The sequence below is a fragment of the Trachurus trachurus genome (assembly GCF_905171665.1).
Source record: "Trachurus trachurus genome assembly, chromosome: 7".
Taxonomy (NCBI): domain Eukaryota; kingdom Metazoa; phylum Chordata; class Actinopteri; order Carangiformes; family Carangidae; genus Trachurus; species Trachurus trachurus.
The window spans coordinates 22596177-22617528 of NC_139901.1; the positions used below are offsets into that span (position 1 = coordinate 22596177).

At 40.4% G+C, this 21352-nt stretch overlaps 1 protein-coding gene across 1 annotated transcript in view; it reads right to left on the reverse strand.

Moving 5' to 3' along the window:
• Positions 1-20453, reverse strand: part of opn7b (opsin 7, group member b) — a 90470-nt gene extending 70017 nt beyond the window's left edge. The window contains exon 1 of the mRNA XM_083975404.1: positions 20430-20453. The gene's annotated coding sequence lies outside the window, so the exon portion shown is untranslated. The remainder of the gene's footprint in view (positions 1-20429) is intronic.
• Between the last annotated feature and the right edge of the window lie 899 nt (positions 20454-21352).

The following is a 21352-nucleotide window of genomic DNA, read 5'->3' on the forward strand; positions in this document are numbered from 1 at the left end:
TGCCAAACAATTAAATATAGATTTTAGTTGCAATCCATCAAATAAAAAATGAACACAGGATGAAACATTATTAATTCTAAGATCCAATCCCAAAATGCATTGAGGCACTTTCAATCACTGAACATCACAGCTGATCTGGGCTGCATTTATGTCATGGGGCACACTGAGCGACCGCCTACTCACTTGTCTGACCAGTTTGAAATATTGTTGTACTTCTCACAGTGTTTCCCATACATTAATTTATTTGCCTTGACCCGCCACAATACCAACAATGACCACAACATATTGATTTTTACATTTTTTTTCTATTTCAAATGTGTAAGACCACATTCTGAAGCTGCAAGCAGAACATTGATCCGCTCAGCCACTACATGCCTCTCTCTCCCTCTAACAATGACACTAACAACTGACCCATCTGTCATAGTTGAACTGGTTGAAAACAACTTGGCATTTGGTCTTATCAAAGAGAAATAATGTAAATATCTATTTTTCACATAGAGCATTGAAGTGAGATCCTATCACAGGTGGCCACTCACAGACACAGGAGTAGATGCTTTTTCATCAGGTTTGAACTAATATTCTTAGAGAAGACTGATCCTCTCACAGTGATGCATCAGTCTATACCTAGGGGGTGTAAGAAACATCCATTTAGGGGCTCTTGGTCTGGCCAGGTTTTTAGGACTATTTTCCTTTTCCCTCCTCTGTGTTTTGTTTCAACAGCTATGATTAGAACAGTACTTTTAGTTTTCACAGCAGGTTGCTGTCATGTTGAGTTAATGGGAAGTAAACTTTGTATTTGTTTCTACCCACAGCCCCTTTCCTTTGTTTGTGCCCCTCAGTTGTTGTACCTGATATCTAAATTTGTGAACCAAATAAATCATTACCTTTTGAACATTAAATAGAACCTGATTACGCCTGTGTTTTGTTATACCTTCCTTTGCCCCGTGCTTTCTGGCAAGTAACAACATCACACTGACGAATGCACTAATTTACCAAACAGCAGGATATCTCTACTAAATTCAAAACCACCAGCCTTAAGTTTTCAATTTTCCCAACAGAGAGTGTGGTGTGTTGAAGTGATGGACGTCACAGAAGTTAAAGTGAATGAATCAGAGCAGACTGAACTGGATCCAACAGTGTGGGGGATGGTTGATTTCATACAGCAAGTCAGCAGATGAATGACCGTGCTGGCATGGTGTTATAAAATAAGCTATGTTTCGAAGTGTTTGTATGCCAATCTACCCACACTGCAACCAATATAAATGTTCATTCATTAAGAACTCCCACACTCTATGTCAGCGACCTCTTTCATTCATGTCTGGATACAAAGATGAGGATAATGAGGTGTTTTCTTAGTGTGTGTGTGTGCTTGTGATAATTTGTTGCAACAATACATTGTCCTTTACTCTTTTTCCCAAGCACACATGATAACAAACATTAGTCAGGGGCAAAGAAAAGAGACAGTGCTGTTATCTGGAACAGCACAGCACAATCATGATGCAACTACCACAGAGCAAGAACATACACATCCATTGGACAGTGGTCTTGTAAGCCATCACCTCCCTAACTCAAAGCAACACAGGAGTTCTCCTTCATCTCCTCCATAAACCTGATTAATCATGGACTCAGCCTTTCACCCCCACTGGCACATCCCTGCAAAACGCCTTCCCTCCCACACTTATGTGGAAACTGCTGCTCACAATATCACCTCCACACTGTCACACAGTGGGACTAAGTGGGTTATATGAGCACCACATAGAAAGGCAAATGATATAAGTACAAAAGTCAAAACAGGCAGTATTTTTTTTCATTTATACAAATAGACAAAACCAGTGATTACTTTCATTAAGAATCCATCTGATGATTATTTTCTCAATGAATCAATTAGGTGTTTAGTCTTCAGCAGTCCAGGCTCCACAAATATCCATATAAAAGATCTTATTACTGTACATGGAATCAGAGGATTTTTCCCCCCCGCTCGTACACAACTCCAAAAAATAAATGAATCAATAATTGAAGAAGTTTGTGAGTTGTCAGTCGACTAACAGATAAACAATTTCAGTTTTATTCATATTTCAACTGCAACTGAAACAATATTTTGTTGTTTAGGATTTAGTAAAAAGTGCAAATCACCAGTCCTCACATTGGAGAGACTGGAATCAGTAAAATAATTTGTCATTTACTTTTTGTCCATCAACATGTCAGCTAATTGATTAATTACTTATTTGGGTTTAAAATACATTTCAGGTCTGCAGAGACCCAGCTACAGCATTTTCAGATATCCTAATGTGACTGCAAACAATCTTCTGACGGCGGTTCGGTTCCCACCAAAACAATATATCTAAACACAGACACAGAGCACAATACATTTACTATGACTTATGTTGCATACACAACCTTGCCCTTTGATTTGATGTTTCATTTTGTCCAGTTTGCTCTTTGCTCCTACTGATATTTCATTACACGGAGCTTTTGTGTTCCTGAACATCATGTGAATCAAGAATAAACCTGGCAGAGAGAAGTGGACATTACAGCAATGTTGGCAGCAGAGCTTGACAAAGATTGCTCTCTCATATTGGATAGGGGATGTAGGCTGCTTAATTATTATTATGGCTGGCATGACCAGTGTAGAATATCAGCAGTGTATGATGTTTGGATGTCTGGCTCTAAACCTAATAGGGGAATGTATGCCCTCTCCAAATAATCACATGGCCTTGCATGCCCTGTATCAGGGAACTCTAGTCCTGTCATTCATACTGTAACAAAACAACATCTAAATCACTCAACTGAAAGATTGGTTTTTACAAAAGCTTGAGTACAAACTACATTGTATCAATATTCATTCTTGCTGTGACAGAATTAGAGGAAAAAACAAATAGGTTTAAAGGTAAACAGATTTGAATCATTTGCACACTGACGGCTTCGCTACACAGCAGCTCAAGTAAGAAGAATCAATCAGAAAAAATCAAATTAACATCTATTCAGTGCAGGCAGCACTAATGTTGGTGCTAATCCATTGAAGTGTGTTTCTAAAATGTCCTAAGAATGGCTGAAAGAGCACTCGAATGTTAAAAAATCTGCTAAACACAAATTATCTTGATGAATTCAAAGCCATTCTGAATAGCATGCTTATGTTCATGAGGTAGCAGTATGCCTGTGTGGACCTTCAGAAGAGTCGACAATGACTGACACATAAAAGCGGGGAGCCAGTCGGGAGAAACAGCGCATAATGTGTTTAAACATGGAGTGAAGAGACACATCATCAGAGAGCATGTCAGATTGGGTTCACATTTCAAAGGGAGACATTTCATTATCTCTGTTTGTCTCAATTACAAAGACAACATTCATTAGAACTCCCCCCCCCCCTCTCAGTGGAGGCAATAAACAAGTCGCATGCACGTGGGGCAACAATCACTGTGTTGTCTGTCGATGACAGACTGTAGTTTCTAGTTTGAAAAACACTTTTCTTTGATGATTCACTCCTGACAGATAACACTAGATTTGTATGCTGTAGTATTTAACATAGACACAACTTCCTGTACGATGAATGCCGGTTGAATGTAGCATGTTTAGTGTATATCACCAAAACAGGACTGTTATGTCACTGCTTATGCAATCCACAAGACAAACTCCGAGTAACTTTCACTTAATTTAACTTTACTGTGCAACATACAGAATCTGGTCTGACTCGGTTAACCTTCAGCACACGACACTCAACAGATGTTGAGGCTTACGGACTAATAAAAAGTCATCATCAGAATCTGTTACGGCCACAAACAATCAACCATCTGCCTCCTACTGTCGCGAGGCAATGACAGAAAGTGGGATAATGTTATATATACAGTAATTACATCAACACATGAGCGGGGAAGAGATAGCGCAGGGGTCATCACTTGATATAGGCAAGTCCATCAGGATGTTTGTAGGCACAAAGCAGGTCAGACCAAAACACAATAAACAGTGAAACTCTAGCCTGGGACAAATGCAATGTGATCTACTGTGCTGCACATTCAGTTTCATGCTTGTTTTCCTAAATTAAACAAGCATGCCTATATGACAGAATCTCATTAGGGTTAAGCTGGAGTTATTTATTAATTATTCTTCTAGAAACAAAAGAGTTCCCCTAAGAGTCCCTTTGGAGTCCTGTCAATAAAACATGTTCTCTCCTTACCTTAATGAGAGGGTATGCCACACTTGGCTGTGGATCATGGGTGTTGAGTCAAGTCCAGAGCGAAGACGGTCAAACCTTCACTCATGTGTGGCAGCACCATAAACAGAAAGGCTCAACACAGACTTGTGTGTAGCCACTGGGAAACTCTGGTGTGTGCTGCGCACTCAGGCGCTCCCGCTCCCCCACACAGTCACTGAGCGCGAGGATCCACTCGCGCTCTGCAGCAGCCTGCCAGCTGTGCTCAGGGAGATCCAAGAGGCGACAGATAGAGACAGACTTGCTTCTGCCTTGTGCTGCTGGTCTCTGCTCTCTCGTCCTCTCCTCCTCTCTGTCTCTATCAGTCTGCAGCTCCCACTGTCTCCCCCCCCAGCCTCTGCTCTGTTGCTCTGCTCTCTCCCTCTCTACTTAAATCTCCTTCTTCTACACACATGCATTCTCTTCACTGCACGCCCCCCCCCCCCTTCTCCATCACACACATGCAGACACCTCTGTCTATCTCAACCTTTTATGTTTCACATTTTTATCCTTAACACATGTTAATTCCCACATGCAAAATAGCATCTAAATGATTTCATATCTAAACCCGTCAATATATATAAATGTAATTTTTACACATCCCAACACACGGACCGAGAGTTAATTTATTTTCACATTTTCACCTTCACCCCTGGACAGAGACTCGCGTACTCTTTTGTGTACAATCTTAGTTGACCAGAAATATCAGTTTTGTTGGACCATTAACAGTGGATAAAGGAAATAAAGTGCGAAAGACCAAGACAGTAAGATGAGAGAGAACAGGGGCAAAGGATAATGACATGACACAAAATGGATATGTGAATGTAGAGACTTCTGCAGGATGGGGTTGAGACTGGGGCACGGGTTTGGCTTTGAAGTGCAAGTGAAAGCAAAATGTCATGGTTAATCTTTGCTAGCGTGCACAGTTTATTGCCACCAGCAAAGGCACACTGGTGTGTGTAGTCTGTTCGAATGTAATTTTACAACGCACTGGAGGATCCACTGAGATCATTAGTCATAAAGAAAACAAAAACACAAGTCTTTGCATTAGTCTTCAACACAAAGGACATGGATGGATGTGTTACCTTAAGGAACGCATTTCATATCCGGTATAATGAAAACATTAATGCTATCACATCCATTCATGTATCTGTTTGAATGTAGGCATGTGCCTTCATTCATTGCAGAGCCGTGTAAGTGGAATAAATGAGAAGGAGATGGAAAAAAGGGGGGTTGGAGAAAAGCAGCAGCCAATCAGAATTTACATGATCCTGTCTGATCTTGATCACACTTTGATAGCTTTGATATCAACCTTGAAAAACTATATTTACACAGATTATATTGGATTCTGTATTTTTTACATATTTTATAATTATTGCCATATTAAACTGAACATAGATCAACACTGACTGATGCAATGTGCAAAGGAAAGCAATGGAGGAATTCTGTAAAATTCATAATCCATTATATCAATCTTACTCTCAGCTTGTTTGTGTTGCCTTTGTGTTCCTTCCTTCTGTCCCATAGTACCATCTGCTCAGTCCTGGGCAGGATACCTTGATGTTTACCTCAATCAGCAGTAAACATGGGCAGCAGAAACACAAAACACACCTGGTGAACAGACAGCTGTCCAGTGCTTACAAAAAGAACAATATCCCATTTTATCCTTCCTTAACTGTGACAAATATGTAAATGCACAGAGCCAAATGAAATGACGACACACAGTGACAGTATACACCTGGATTTGAGTAATTAGATTTATCTAATTAAGAAGTTGTGGTGAGGCTTTTTGGCCTTGATGAGGTCTGATCTGATTTTTATATTTTGGCCAAATGCTCCGCATTGAAAACAGCTGCAGCTCACTAAATGTGGTGTACTTTTATGTCGACCTCAATCACTCACACAAAGGTACACACAAATAAATAACCCTAACTCATCACTGCAACAAAACACCGCAGACTACAGTGAAGAAAGGATCCGATTTTTATCAACCTTTTTTTCCACAAGTTCTAATCTATACAATGACAGGGTGGGGGAAGCTATTTTGGGACATCCCTAGATATGTGACTCACTGTTGGAGCATGTCTAACACCGGGAACACACTGCCTGTGTCGCCTGTGCGTAGTGGATGGCGCTGCTGTCAGCCAGATCTCTCTACATAGAGTTTGCAGGTTACAAGAATGTCAGTTCTATTTTCTCTATAAATTCATTTCTCATTTGTTGTTGCCGTAAAATGTCACACATCTCTACATGCAGCTGCTAAAATGGTTTATATATTTTTGAATCTCTACCATATTCAGAGTTCAGGACATGTTAGACAGCACTTTATGGCAGGTCAGAGAAGCAGCTACAGCAACAGCCAATGTCTCATGTTACGCTGCAGAACTGAGAGGTTCAGGGGATTCTTTCTCCCCACTGCCATCAAACTGCCCAACACCCAAGCCAAAGGTATAGTGGAAACGCCTCAATTGATTTTTCCTGTTTCTTAATTATTAATTTTTTTTTTTATTATTTCTAATGAGCTGATGGACAAATACATTTTCCCCTCCAATGCCTTCCTCTACTATGTGCATCAGGACCATTACAGAAATAATTTTTTATCATTATTTCAATATTATCATTACATTACAAAATATGGAAAAACTTTCCCTCCCAGATTGGCTCCAATATGGAGCCTTGGCATCAGCTTGCAGCACCTCTGTTGTTATCGTATTGATTTGATCCTTGTTTATTCAATGCACACACAGTAGTGTGCCAACCAGTGTGAGCAGAAGCAACGCAAGTCTGTCTACATAAACTGAAAACGAATTTTCCGTACAATGCATTCATTTCACCAGCAAAGTGAAAGCAATGAGGCTGCTCGGATCAGTCATAAAGATGAATCATGCCACTGATTCCTCAATTAATTTTGATGTATTGGTACAAGGTCCGATTCTTTAAATGTATCTTTTTACTGAGGATCTTCTGTGAGTTACTTTCGTGACTAAACAGGGGTTATAGCATTGTTGTGTGCCTTTTAGCACAGTAAAGAGGAATCCAGCTTAGACAGACCACCCTTCTCTCATCTGCCTACAGCTAACTCTCAGCTGTGTCTTGTGGCCCAGTGTGACCACACAAGACAACAGTGATGTTTACACTGGACAATCTGAAGTGACCATTTTGCACATTGCATGTGAGCTCACACGGACTTGATGCACAAACAGCAACAAATGTAGACAAGACATACATGCACACACATGCAATTAAAAATAGAGTACTCCTCAAGGCAAATCTTAAACGTGACAAGGCAACACACCGCCATTCTTTTAAATGATAAAGCTGACTCCATGCAGCACACCATGCTATTATGTGCTTTGACGGTGGAGTACATGTTTGTCTTCTATTTGAAATGTTGCACATCAACAGTGTGTAGGTTTTTCCTTTGAGTTGAGGCTTCTATTTTTCTACATCGCATTCTTACCAAGCCTGAGAATAACCTTAAATTGACACCACCTTTAAATGCAATATCTGTTCACCCCTTGACAACCTCCCAGTTTACACATTTTTGTGACGTGGATTGAGAGAACAGAAAAATATGTGTCTTTCCCTCTGTTATTTAAAGGACCAGCGTGCAGGATTTTGTGCCATCTAGTGGTAAGGTTGTAAACTGCAACCAAATGTATAACCCCTCCCTTTCCACACATTTAAGACAACCTTGGTGACCTTCAGGAAACACAAAAAGATGTATAGCCTATATAAAAAAAACTCTCTCCACACCCATTATTTGGTATGTCTGCTCTGGGCTTTTCTGGATACAGTGGTACAACGCAGCAGGCTCCTTCGAATTAGACCAATTAGGCCAATCACAATTATTCATAGTTTCTGGAGATTATACACTAATTAAACATAATTGTGAATATTTTATTCCAATACATTTTATGCCAATAAATCACCCTAATTTCCCCAAATCCTTTGATTCCCAAGCATCAAGCCCATCCTCATGCATCAAGGTCATCATCATGCATCATCATGATGATCCTCCCTTATGCATGCATATAGATGTGTGTAAATAAATGGTGTAGGACAGTTTAAACCCCACCCTATACGTTTCAGGGCATATGCTTATAAGTGGGCTACATGAAACTGTGACAGGGTAAAATTGTAATTTTTAATTTGTATTATAAATAAAAAGTTACTATATTAATGGGAAAACAAGTCAAATATCATCTGTTTTTGATGATCTCTGTTCACTGAACACCAAAACACCGAACCATTGTCTACTGACACACTAATTGAGTAATCACTGACATTCAGATATGCTGTACCTGTCTGAATCCATCACTGATGTTTTTTTAAAACTTCTTTTGTGGTTAAAGACTGAATTCATGACCATCATCATGAACATTTGTCTTCTCATCAAACCACTACGACATTTTCATCAGTTTCATAATTGAATGTTCCTAAAGAACAAATTGTAGGCTACTGTCTGTCTTGTAAATGATTCCATGCAGAAGAATGATGTGCTCAAATAAAGTATTTTATATAACAACAACACTACCATCTATGTAAATCAAGAGTGAGGTGATTTTATTTAGAGATCGGGAGATTGGGATCGTTTGTTTGTCACAAGAATCCTAGATGACACATTTGACATGTTTAACTTGGCGCTTCCTCACCTTAGAGCCACATTAGGTTTAGTTATGTTGAAAACAGCAGGGATATTTCTAGGTCTATCTTCGTAAGATTTCCATTGTGGGTTTTATGTTGAAGTGATGAGAGAAGTTATACTGTACAATCCTTTGAGCAATATGTTGAGTGGCCCCTCAGGCATTTGTATTATTATTATTGTGGTGCGTTTCAGTGCCATGCACCAAATCTCAGTGCACCAAGTATTTAATTCACTGCTAGAGGTCAGTTATTCATTTAAATCCAGTTTCTACACAATTCCCCCACACAGCAATTAAGTGGGAATATCAATTTAAATGTTGCTCTTTAAATGAATTCACCACCACATCTCTGCACTTTATGTCCACACATTTGTTTGACTTTGTCTGCCCCCATAGAGACTCTATTATTTTATCCTGGAGAAAGAGTATACCCAAATGACAGTCAAGCGGCTTCACACTGAGCTTCTGAAGGACACTGTTGACTGTTACAGTCTGTATTATGTCAAGAGAGATCTGTGTCTAATGTATTGTGTACATATGCTCAATAGTTTTATGATTGTTTTAGCAGCAGCATAGTCAACCCCAAAGCCTATACGGGAAAATTCAGAGAGTTGATAACATTGAAGCATACTGCCACAATTTATGAAATATTCCATGCTGAAAATGGGGCACCAATCCTTGTTGGCTTAGATTTTTAAAAATGAAAATAGTGCGCATAAAAAGACAAACAAAAGCTGAGGCCAAGAGTGTGGCTCAGGGCCTTGGCTACAGAGCCCCGGTTTAGCATTTGGGCATTGCTGACAGCATGGGGCTGAGAGCTCGGCACTGAGAGGTGAATTGAATTCTGGCGCAAATCATTCAGGTGTTGATGGCAACATATTAGAGACTTAGCAGAAGGTGCAAAAACACACTGCTAAAGGCAAATGATTGTTGATGTGGGACATGTATGTATCTGGATCTCATAACACATGTTTTCAAGGCCTCAATTTAAGCATAGCATGACTAGTTCACAGGTCAAACACAAACAATGATAAACTCTTCTTAAAGCAAAATTTCAGAGTCATACATGTGGATTACACAACAGTCTGATTATATTAAAAACATTGCGGATGCCTATAATGACTGTTATGTGATAGTCACATGACAGATAAGGTCTTGGGAGTTAGATAAATTGTAGATTATTTCGGTCACTCTCGATGATAGAAATTTTAACATAATTTATTACATGGAAACATCACATAAAGTCTCATTGGAACAAAAATGGAGCTTGATCCACAGTCTGGAGGTGCATGGTTATAAAAAACATGTGTTGTGAGAAAAGGTTAAAGGGATAGTTCACCCAAAATTCAAATTTCACTCATTTTCTACTCACCCTCATGTCGACTAAGGGCTGGGAGAAGTTTCAGAGTCCTCCGTGCCTTCTCGGAGTTACAGCGGGGCTCCGTGCAGCACTGCATGTCCATATGATCTCGCAAGATTTGGACGGACCAGGAAGAGCAGTGCTGGGAGCTTCCGCTACAAACAAGCTTAAAATATAGACTTATTACATTTTTTTTCGGAACAATTTCTCATGTCGGGGCTTCAATACAAGAGGGACATCACAGATGAGCAGTATGGAGGTATTTTGATGGTTTTTGGTGTGTCTTTTTGGACAAAGAAAATTGAGCCCCGTTCGCAACCGTCATATGGACATGCAGTGCTGCGCCGAGCCCCACTGTAACTCTGAGAAGGCACGGAGGACTCTGAAACGTCTCCCAGCCCTTAGTCGACATAGTAGTGAGTAGATAATGAGTGGAATTTGAATTTTGGGTGAACTATCCCTTTAATTTGGTCACTGTTTCTGATCAAGTTTGATAGATTTGACAGTGGAAAGTGTAACAAAATGCCAGTTTTGGGTCCATAACTCTCTGTATGTCCTTACTGTGTGATTGTTTTAGTAGTTGATGTCTGATGCCAGACCTGATGCCATCATCATCATTATCATCTTCATCATCCTATTCCTGGATCTACCACATTCCTCATTCATTCTCTGTTGCGCTCTCTCTTCGTACCGCTCCCCAACCCCCACTTTTAGCCTCTCTTTGTCTTATTGCGCTAGTGAAAAGCAACACTTTTAATATGTGGGTCAGGACTCTCAGTGTTTTTGTTTCATGAAAGAAAAAGAAAAGACCCATAGGAATAGAGGGAGTGGGAATTGTCTTGTTGAGAGAGAGTCACATGTCAGAGCACGTTTGACTGTAACTAATCAATCATCCTTGTATCTCTTGTAGCTGCACTGGTAGAAATTCAATGGGACACAAGCAGGTGCACTTCCTATGATGTTGTTATGAGGAGTTATTTAATAACCCATGTGACTTCAAACAGTTTTCAGGGTGATATATATGTGAGGACATAAGGATTGAATGAACATCTGCACGTTTGTACAGATCAAAGCTGGTTTAATTTAATCTCCAACGAAGGTACATTTTAAAATGTCAGTATACTGTATAGGCCCATGTGAAAAATAAGTGAAAATCATATGTTCTCTAATTTAATTATATGCGGCCCAGTTACCAATCTCCTGGTTTCTATTTTTGACTGTTTAAAATGTTCTGTAAGACGCTGGCAAAGTGACACTGCAGCTGATTCTCGTTTTCCAGTCACACGGCTAAAACATGCAAAGATTCCTCTCTAATTATGGCATACAGATCCCTGATAATATCTCTGTGTCCTTACAGCAGGGCATAGTCACACTGACCCATGTTCCTTGTCTGACCTCAAGTGAACTGTCTTATGACTATAACCTGATCAATTTAATACATGTTGTCAATTTGTGGACTTACAGCTGTACATTCATGCCCACATTCTGTGGTTAATCAAAAGCAATAACTTGAAATTTTTTTTTTTTTTAAAAGGTAGGTATTTAGAATAGACGGATATGCTGCACAGACATGAATCATTGATTCTCTTTTGTCTGACTTTCATCTAATAGAAAGCAGCAACTGTCACAACTCAGCAGGAGCCTGGGCCTCCATTGCAGGGAGGTCTCAGCATGACAGCTTAGGCAGTTTACTTTTTACAATTGTTACATAGGTGGAAACAGCTTGCATCAGATGAGAGGTAAATCTGAAGGCCTGAGGTAGGTGACAGGTAGGCCGAAGGCTATAAAAAAGACTAGCAACCAATAACAGATTTCAGGTAAGTAACAAGCTAATGGCTAATAGCAGAACATGAACATTTCTATAATACTCTGAGTGACAATGGCAAAAAGTTCAATTATGTAAAGTACTTGAGACAACTGGCTTCAATCAGGAGAGCAAACGGGCTGCAAAGCCAAGAGGAGAAGCAGCTTTAAAGCAGCTTTAACAGGCGGATTAATTTGAGCAACAGAAAACAAGGCAGAGACTTTGTAAGGCTGTACAGCTGTGATACGAGCTAAATGCTAATATCAGAATGCTAGCACAATTTTAATATGCTGGTGTCAATATGCACATTCACCCTCTTGTTCAACCTCCTCGTCTTAGCATGCTTAACCTGATGAAAAATCATTTTAAAGGGCATTTCCAGTCGTAATCAATGTTTACCTCAGATATCAGGCCAGCTATGATCAGTTCATTTCATACCATCCCAACTCGAGAAACTGAATGTTTTACAGAAGTTCAAGGAAGTCAGCTATGGAGATGTTGAGATATTTCAGTCTGGACTAAAGTGGTCAACCGACATACTGACAACCATCCCTGGCTTCATGGTTGCAGCTACTTAAAAACATGAATCACAATCTGAAATGGCTAGAAAAAAGAAAAACTAATTTAATCCAATTTGCCTTTTACTCTTGCCTCCACAGATTCTGCTACAACATGCAAACACACTCCTAATCAGCACCAACAAGACTGACAAGAAACAGGAGGCATGCGTGCTGAATAATAAATCGCCAAGTGACAGTCTTCATTAGAACTCTCTTGGAGTAAAGCCATGAGTAAACCATTTCCCTGTGAAATGAAAAACAACGTAGGAGCCAGCACTATGAGATGCAACTAGTTAGCCTGTACAGAACAAGAAGCAGCCATGGTCGGACTGCATAAAAGGATAACTAGTAACAAGCATCCCAAACAAATGTGTCAAATTGTTGTTTTGATTCTGATTTTATGATAATATACATCAATGCTGCCTTGTTTAATGGACTGAAAATTGGCAAGTGTTCATATCTATGCACCAATCCAAAACAATGAAATGCACTGCATTTAGAGCTTTACAGTGCCATTTACATAAAACTGTAGTTTTCCTGGAAATCGATTCTTCTTTGCAGCTCTACAGCTGCCTGCACGGGAGGTTGCACTATGCAGACACTGGCAACTACTGTTATATAGCAGCAACAGAGTTTAATTGAATCCTGGACTATGTTTTTTCTTTTACAGTATCATTGAGTATTGTCAGACAGTATTTGGTAATCAAAAAATTAAAGACAACAAGGAAAGCTAAAGACTGGGCCTAAACTTTGATTGTGGGTCACTTTACTGTAACAGTTGTGAGAGGTAATGTCAAAATACTGTACCTGTAATGTTTTGCCGTGGGATATGGTCTCTGACCTAATAGAAAGAATTATGAATTTTGTTGCTGCACGTCCACGTGAACATTACACCATACTGCACACAGGGACAAGTGATGTGAAGCAGTAGTCTAAAATGCTGAAACAAGACTTTATTGATCTATTGAATACAGTCAGCTCTCTGGATGCTGAGGTACTAGATGACCGTCTAATGTTAGTAAGTGGGGAAGCTGAAAGATTCAGATCAGCACTTGGCACATACTGTAGCTTTCAAGTGTCCACGTACAGTAATGCACTTTATGAAGCAGGTGGACTTTGCCTCAACAAATCAGGAGTACCAATATTCACCCATTTTCTTCTTGCATCACCTCTTGCATCATTTGTTCCCACTGCCAAGGACAAGTAACAGGAGGAAGACATCACACGTCACAGCAGACATCTTGAAGGACAGCCACCTCAGCCACCTCAGCCCCCACCAGAGGTGAGCCTTAATCATGAGAGACATCAGAGCAAAGAGGAAGAACCTGCTATGCCTCCACTTCCCATCTCTCCAACGACTACCAGTGAGTATTCACCCTGGTCACTCTCCTCTCTGAGGACTCGTTTCAACTTCCGCCCCCACTTGGAGTTCACTGACTAGCGATTGAAAAACCAGTCAATGCTGTGACTCAACTCACCTCCCACCCTTTTCTCATTTTCTCTCCCCTAATTTCAATTTGACAGTCTATCTGTCATCCTCAGTCCTCCCAGTCTGATAACAGCACTGCACACTCAGTTGTTTGTGTTTCCACTTGATGTGTTGAGGGTCCAGGCTGCAAGGCTAAAGTCACACATGACTTCTCCAAGGGACTAATGTACTGGAAATATACTTAATTCCTAAATAGCATTTCAGGCAGTACTCAACACATCAAATGGGATTGCTATTTAACAGCCTATTGCAATGAAAAGCTACACTGCAAAATATAAGATTATTATCTAGTAGTCTTTCCAAAACAATTACCTTTTTATTAGTCATAAATTAGATCTCATGTTCCTTACTTAAACTTGACTTGATTTGAATAGTCGAGCAGATGTTCTTACTGAATTAGCTTAACTTAATATGTGCATCCAGAGTTCATACAAAGAGTAGCTGTTACTTTTTCAGATGTGTTTCAGATAGGCATGTATCATTTGGAGACATTTCCTCAATGTAATATCTTGCTGCTGAGCTGAAAGGCTCTCCTCCTGTTCTACAAACCTCCAAGGGAATCTGGTAGTCTCTTTGAGAAATCCTTAATCCTTACCTGCTGTCAATAATATCCATAAAATGTGACTTTATAGCATTTATATTGACAACAATGATGACAGTGACAAAAACTTTCATAGCCCACCTGACACTTTTTTGGCGACTCAACATATATCCAGGTCCATTCACAGCTGAGGCCATACTTTAGATTTAAATATCACATGGTGCAGTTTTTTTTTGTTTTTTGCTTTGAAATGACTTACTTCTGACAGAAGTCAGATCAAAAACTTTGACAAAATGTAAATTGTGAAAACTCCACACCACACATTCACTGTGACATTCTAGAGACAAAAAACTAAAACATTAATCGTGCACACACTTTATCTGTGCCACAGCTGACATCCCAACACAAACAGTCCCGAGAACTGACAAATGCAGTAAAACTCTAGAGTACTACTACAGTATCACAAGCCATTAATATGTTGCCTTGACACCTCACAACAAACTCCCAAATACGTTGTCGCCTGGCAACAGACTTTCTGCAAATGGCATTGACTTTTCCCCAAAGGCAGCCTTAACCAAAACAGAGTTGTCATGTAAAAGTCAAATAAGTGAGCAATGTAGCCTGACATGTGAAGTACATCAAGGTTCAATTCTGGGGCCTTTCCATTTAAAGCTCTCTATGCCCCCACCAGGCTGAATTCTGAATTATCTGTGAGAACAATACCGCTTACCCCAACAATATGGACGACACTCCCTTTTACTCTGTCACCAATTGAAGTAAGTGTCAAAATTTCCCTCCACTGAACAAAGACAAACTTGAAACACTGGACATATACCACTCCTAAGATTCTTGCATCGGCTACTAGTCTCTCAAACAATTGACCTAAAAATATTGTTATTTGATGACCAATCATTTAATCATTTAGGGCCTAAGAACATCTCTGACTATGTAGGCCTACTATAAACCCAGTCACCGGGGCTCTGTGTGCTTAATGTTCCTTGTCTTATAATTAATAAAGAGGATGAAGCTGCATTCACTCATTAGTATACTACACAGCTGGACTGAATTACTAGAGGATCTTGAATGCGCCCCAACTCTGGTTACTTTCTTTGCTCACTTCTTTGCACATTAATTGCACCCTGACTACAAAACCAAGTGTGACATTAAGTATTTTGTGTTTGTTAGTTAGTTTTTATGCATTTGTGCTCCCTAATTTTGTTTCTATGTTCAGTTCATTAAAATAAACTTGGCATGTATTAAAAGGAAAAACAGCAGAGCAGAAATAACATAAAGGGAATATAGACAATGTACTGTCATGGTAAAACTGATTGACCTGTACCACCTCACTTGAAAATATCCACCAGATGATGGACTCAGCTCTTTCCGAGAGTTGATCTTTCACATGAACTTGAAATCAAGACTTCCCTCCATGTGCCGCACACTCTACTCACTGAGGTTATCAGGTGGAAAGTCAGTCGAGTCAAATCCCACAGTAGCAGCTTATCTGCTCAGCCAACTGAAACAAAATGATTAACGACTAATTGAGTTTTACGGCTCGACAGAGCTATAGCAGTGACGGCTGCAGTAAATTAGGGGTACAGTAAGAGAAGTCCAACAGCTGTGTATTCAGCTACTCTCTGAATCTATCACTTTGGCATTGCTTTTCTTCAGACTACAAATCACTTCTGGCTTAGGTTAAAGCAGTCTAAATCACCTTCTGATGGCATTGCTACTGTAGTTTGTGATCCACCTACACAGTGAATGAATAAGTTGTGAGTTGGTTAAGACCTTTCAGGGTGCGCTAATGCCAATTAGACTTTGATTAATAATTTCCTTTAGTAATGTGACTACTTACAAACAGCAGAATAAAAACAAAAAGATGCACATTTTTTTCTTTTTTGAGTGTGTGTGTGTGTGTGTATGTGTGTGCATCTTGAGGTATAACTGCGTGTATGCAGGATGTGTCAGGCAGAAGATAACCTAGTCTGATAAATCAGTTTTGCAGCTGGGCAACTTTAATCTTCTCCTATTGTCTTAATTTTGTTTCATTTGAACCTCTCTCATATTGTATTGACCATGTTTCATTTTGCAGCCCTGCTGCACATGTGAAATTTTTTATTGCGTCGTCTTGCCCCTGCAGGCAGAGACCAATGCATCATGTCTTCCACTGCTTGCTTGCTTTCCATATTTCTCTTCTTCCTCTTGTGGCAGCATCTCATTCTCATGTCAGTTATTCAATATGTACTTATTCAAAATTACTTGATCTTACAAATTCATAACTGTCTGTGTTGATTCATGTTCCACTGTCACTGAGCACAAACCCATTGACTAAGTGCCAAAGGGTTTAAAGAATGCCTCAACATTTGACTTAATCCATATGTTGAGCTTCAGTCTAAGTGTAAATAAGAAAATCAACATTAGCATGGTTTTCCAGGGAAAATGTACAGTTGGCTGCCAGAACAACATGTCTTGCTGATGTTCTCACAATGCCCAGGCTTTTTGGCTGAATTAGGCCAAACACCCACTATCAGTCACAACTGTCAACCATGATTTACAACTTGAAACTAATATTGAATAAGTAAATTGAAAAAAGAAAAAAGAGAGAAAAGTTGATTGTGTATAGCGAAGCAGCGCCGGTGAGTGACAAGGAAAAATTAAACAGGGGTGACCTACTGAGGGCATCCTGATGAAAGAAAGACCAGCTGATCTAACCTGGCGCACCGAGGAACGGGCAAAATTGCATGTGTAATCCATTTAGCGTGTTTCCCTTAATGAATATGCAAATATGGGCGTTTCTACCAGAACGCGCAAAATATTGGGAGGAGTAGATGCAAATAGATTTATTTAGAGCACGCAGTGTGATTTACCAAACCTGGAACAGATTGCGGTGGCAGTTTTTGCGTCTTTAATTAACACGTTCGAAAAGCAAGTCTTTCAGCTTTGCGCACAAATGGCTGTGGTTATTGATTTAATACCTGCCAGGGCAAATGCTCTTATATCTATGCATTTCCTCGCGTCTGGGTCATTCCAGCGAACTGTAGCAGTTTTTTCAGGTGTGTTAAAAGTCCATTAAGTGCTGTTATGCACAATGCATGTCTCTCCTCCGGCTGCCCAGAGATGAGTCTCTCTGGGACAGAGAGAGAGACAATTCGGCTGCCTTCACTCCATCTCCCTCTGGTCAGGGCGTTTAGACACGAGTGCCCCACATGAGCTCTGTGCCATAGCTCACACCTCCAGCTCAATGAATGACAGCAGATATCCCAGTTACCTACTCAGCTAAGACAGTGAGCTGCACCTGCGCTAACCAAACACGCAAAACTTTACTAGGAGCACACAATTTAGCACCCTTTATCTGGGATCTTAGTAGATCTGGCTCGTAATGTACAACAGTCAAGTAAAGTAATTCCAGTTCCAATAATTCCAAGTACTTGGAAATGTGAAAATATTGGCTAATTATGGAGTAAAACAGGGTTGGTCTAGCACCAGACCTCATCTCAATGAGGATTGAGATGAGGTCTGGGAACCACCCGCTACTTTTTTCGTATTTGAGGCGTGGTTTACGAAAGTCCAGAGCTGTTTATTGGGCGCTACGAATGTCTATCAAATGCATCTGTACGTAGCTTATAGCCACTCGTATCAATTATACCTGATGATGTATGTAGAGCGACAGAAATCCGATGAGGAAAAAAACACTAAACGTTGCTCTTTTTTTTCAAAATAAACTTGCAGTCTAAACTACTTAAAACACTTTCTAACGCTGCATCGAAAGGTAAAGTGTCTGCCGCCATGTTGGATCGTTGTCCCTCCCCAGTTCTGTGATTGGCTCCCTCGTTGAGGGAAAAATTGGGTCCATGGTTTCCAGGCTGTCTTGCAGAGTGAATAAAATCGCGCACAAGGCAGCATGGGTATACCCAGGCTAGGGTTGGTCAGCAATTATATGGGAATCGTTAGAGTAATTAGTACAGCCCACATGCAGCATAAGCCTGGAGAGTCATTTGTGTCTTCATAGTGATTACCCTGATAATTGCATGATGTGGCCTACTGACTCAAAATAATTAGTATGAGTTGAAAATTAGCAAACAGGTATAAACTTTGTGGAATACATCAACTTCATGCCAATTTGCCAAGTACTGGAACCTAAATTGCAATAAAGCACCAAAAGAAAGAATATAACTCAATGGAGACAAAGCTTCATTCTGGAACAGCATCACTTCTCTAATATGAAAAAAGGACATGTTTTGAGCTCCTGTCGAGTCACACAACTCACAAATCAAATGTTCTGGATTTATAGCACAGCATGCCATGCTGAAGGTCAATGTGTTTACTGCTCACTGTCATTTGTTGCGAAATCTATATATAGATTTCGCAACAAATAGCAGAATAATGCACTGTAAGTTCATTTTCAGATAGCAGCGAAAAGCATAGTGTGTTCTGCTTAAAGGGATAGTTCAACATTTTTGAAAATTGGCCCATCGCCATGATCCCCCTAGTAATAGCAGTAGGTTCGTTACCTTTAATTGTTGGTCCAAGCTGCTTTTAGATCGGGGGAGAAGAATACCGAGCGGCGCAGCTACACTACGGAGGCTAATGGAATTTCTTGGTTTTGCTCATCAAACTCAGCAAATACACAACCAAAAAACTCAAAAACGCTGTGGTGGACAAGTTGTGACCTGCACATTTACCACGCTATGAGATAATAGCGGAAAGTTGCGAGATGGAGTTGTTTTAGAGGCAAAGTCGGACTTTACACTCTAGACGGCTGCTCGGCGGAGTGATTTCAAAAGCGCCTGTTTACTGCAGATACGTCCGTATACTACGGCACTGGCTGAGGTGCGCACACTGTGTCCCTCCGACCAGTGGTTCACTGAAGAAAGTAGTTCCGAGTATTTGCTTCACTTCTCTTAACTTTCCGCTATTATCTCATAGCGTGGTAAATGTGCAGGTCACAACTTGTCCACCACAGCGTTTTTGAGTTTTTTGGTTGTGTATTTGCTGAGTTTGATGAGCAAAACCAAGAAATTCCATTAGCCTCCGTAGTGTAGCTGCGCCGCTCGGCATTCTTCTCCCCCGATCTAAAAGCAGCTTGGACCAACAATTAAAGGTAACTAACCTACTGCTATTACTAGGGGGATCATGGCGATGGGCCAATTTTCAAAAATGTTGAACTATCCCTTTAAAGAGGGTAATTGTAACAGACTCTTATGTATCTTATGTCTGATGGTTTTCTGAGAGCTTCAAATGGAGTCAAATGGGTTGTTTTTTTACCCTCTGCTGCCTTGGAGGAAGTTGGTGTGTTTTACAGGAATAAAGTGATAAATAAAAATGATATTGGAAGTTGGAAGCCACACAATGCTGGTCTGCCACAGAGGTGAAAAGGAGAAGAGTTTCAAACCAAACCAAACTGTGTGTCAGTAGGCTACACAATAGTCAAGTTATGATCCAAGTAAAACACAAGTTTCAACAGAATTACAAAATCAGAACAAAAAATGCATATTGAGGTTAGGCAGTGCACACAGACACACACATAGTAAGTTACACCATGATTATATTCCGGCGTAAGTTTAACCCATGGTCCAAAGCACTGTGACACCGAGTTAGACCCCCCTCAAGAGATGAAGTCTGCTAACCGCTAGGTTTAGTTGTAGCAACTTTAGCAATGACCACACCATAACAAACAGCGCAGTCTATTGATCCACGCGCAAACGATCAAAAAGCCACTAATAGCCACAAACAATGCTCAGAACAGCACCAAACGTCATCAACAGTACAAACAGGGTCCCATCAGATAATACGAGGCATCAAACATCTGTTAGCTTTATTGAAAAGAGACGAAAACAACTCACCCACTCTCCTCCAGTTACGTTATGAAGCAATACGTCCAGGCACTGACAACACAGGTCGGAGTCCGACGGGCAGCACAAACATCTGGTTTCAGCGGCCACTGGAAGGCAGTGACCACACCGACCACTTGATCCCCCCAGGTCCAGCACATAGACTCCACCGCAGCTCTCCCTCTTTCACTTTTCTCCTCCATTTCCTTCAGCTTGTCTTCAATAAACTCGGTCTAAAACTGATAGGGGCGTCCATCGAAATGAAATCAGTCCTGTTGTTGTCAAACTGCAAACTTAACCGTGTCCCCTTTACAGTCTATGGTTGCCCCTTCTGTATGTTACAGACAGTCTCTGCGGCAACGAACGGCGTCGCGTGTGACGTCGCGTCTAATCTCGCGCTAGTTTATGTGATTCTCTCCCGCTGTGAACACTCGATAATAACTTTTATAAACTGATAGACAAGATACATGGGAACTTTGGCTGCATTATATGGAGTAATACACACACATTTTCATCCTTGAGCTGCGGGACTCTACTTGGTAATCGACTGCGGTCAAGCCATAGACTGGTGCGCGCATAACAACTCATTTCAAAATAAAAGCAACCTTCTTCTTCTTCTTCTTTTTTGTTTAACGGCGGTTGGCAACCAGCTTACCGGCGCATTACCGCCACCCTCTGAGCTGGAGTGTGAGCAGGAGAGTATCAGGAAACAAAACATATTAAAGAAAAAAAAAAAAAAAAAAAAAAGAACACTCAAATCCTATGTTCCAAACCTGTCTCTTTTAAAAATGACAAGACCTTTCCATATACATTTGATGCCTCACTGAGGATACTCTCTAAGGAGAAGTGTATCTTTTCTTGTCTCACAGACTCTTCCATCTTCTTCCTCTCTTCTTCATATGCTGGACACCAAATTAATACATGTTCCACGGACT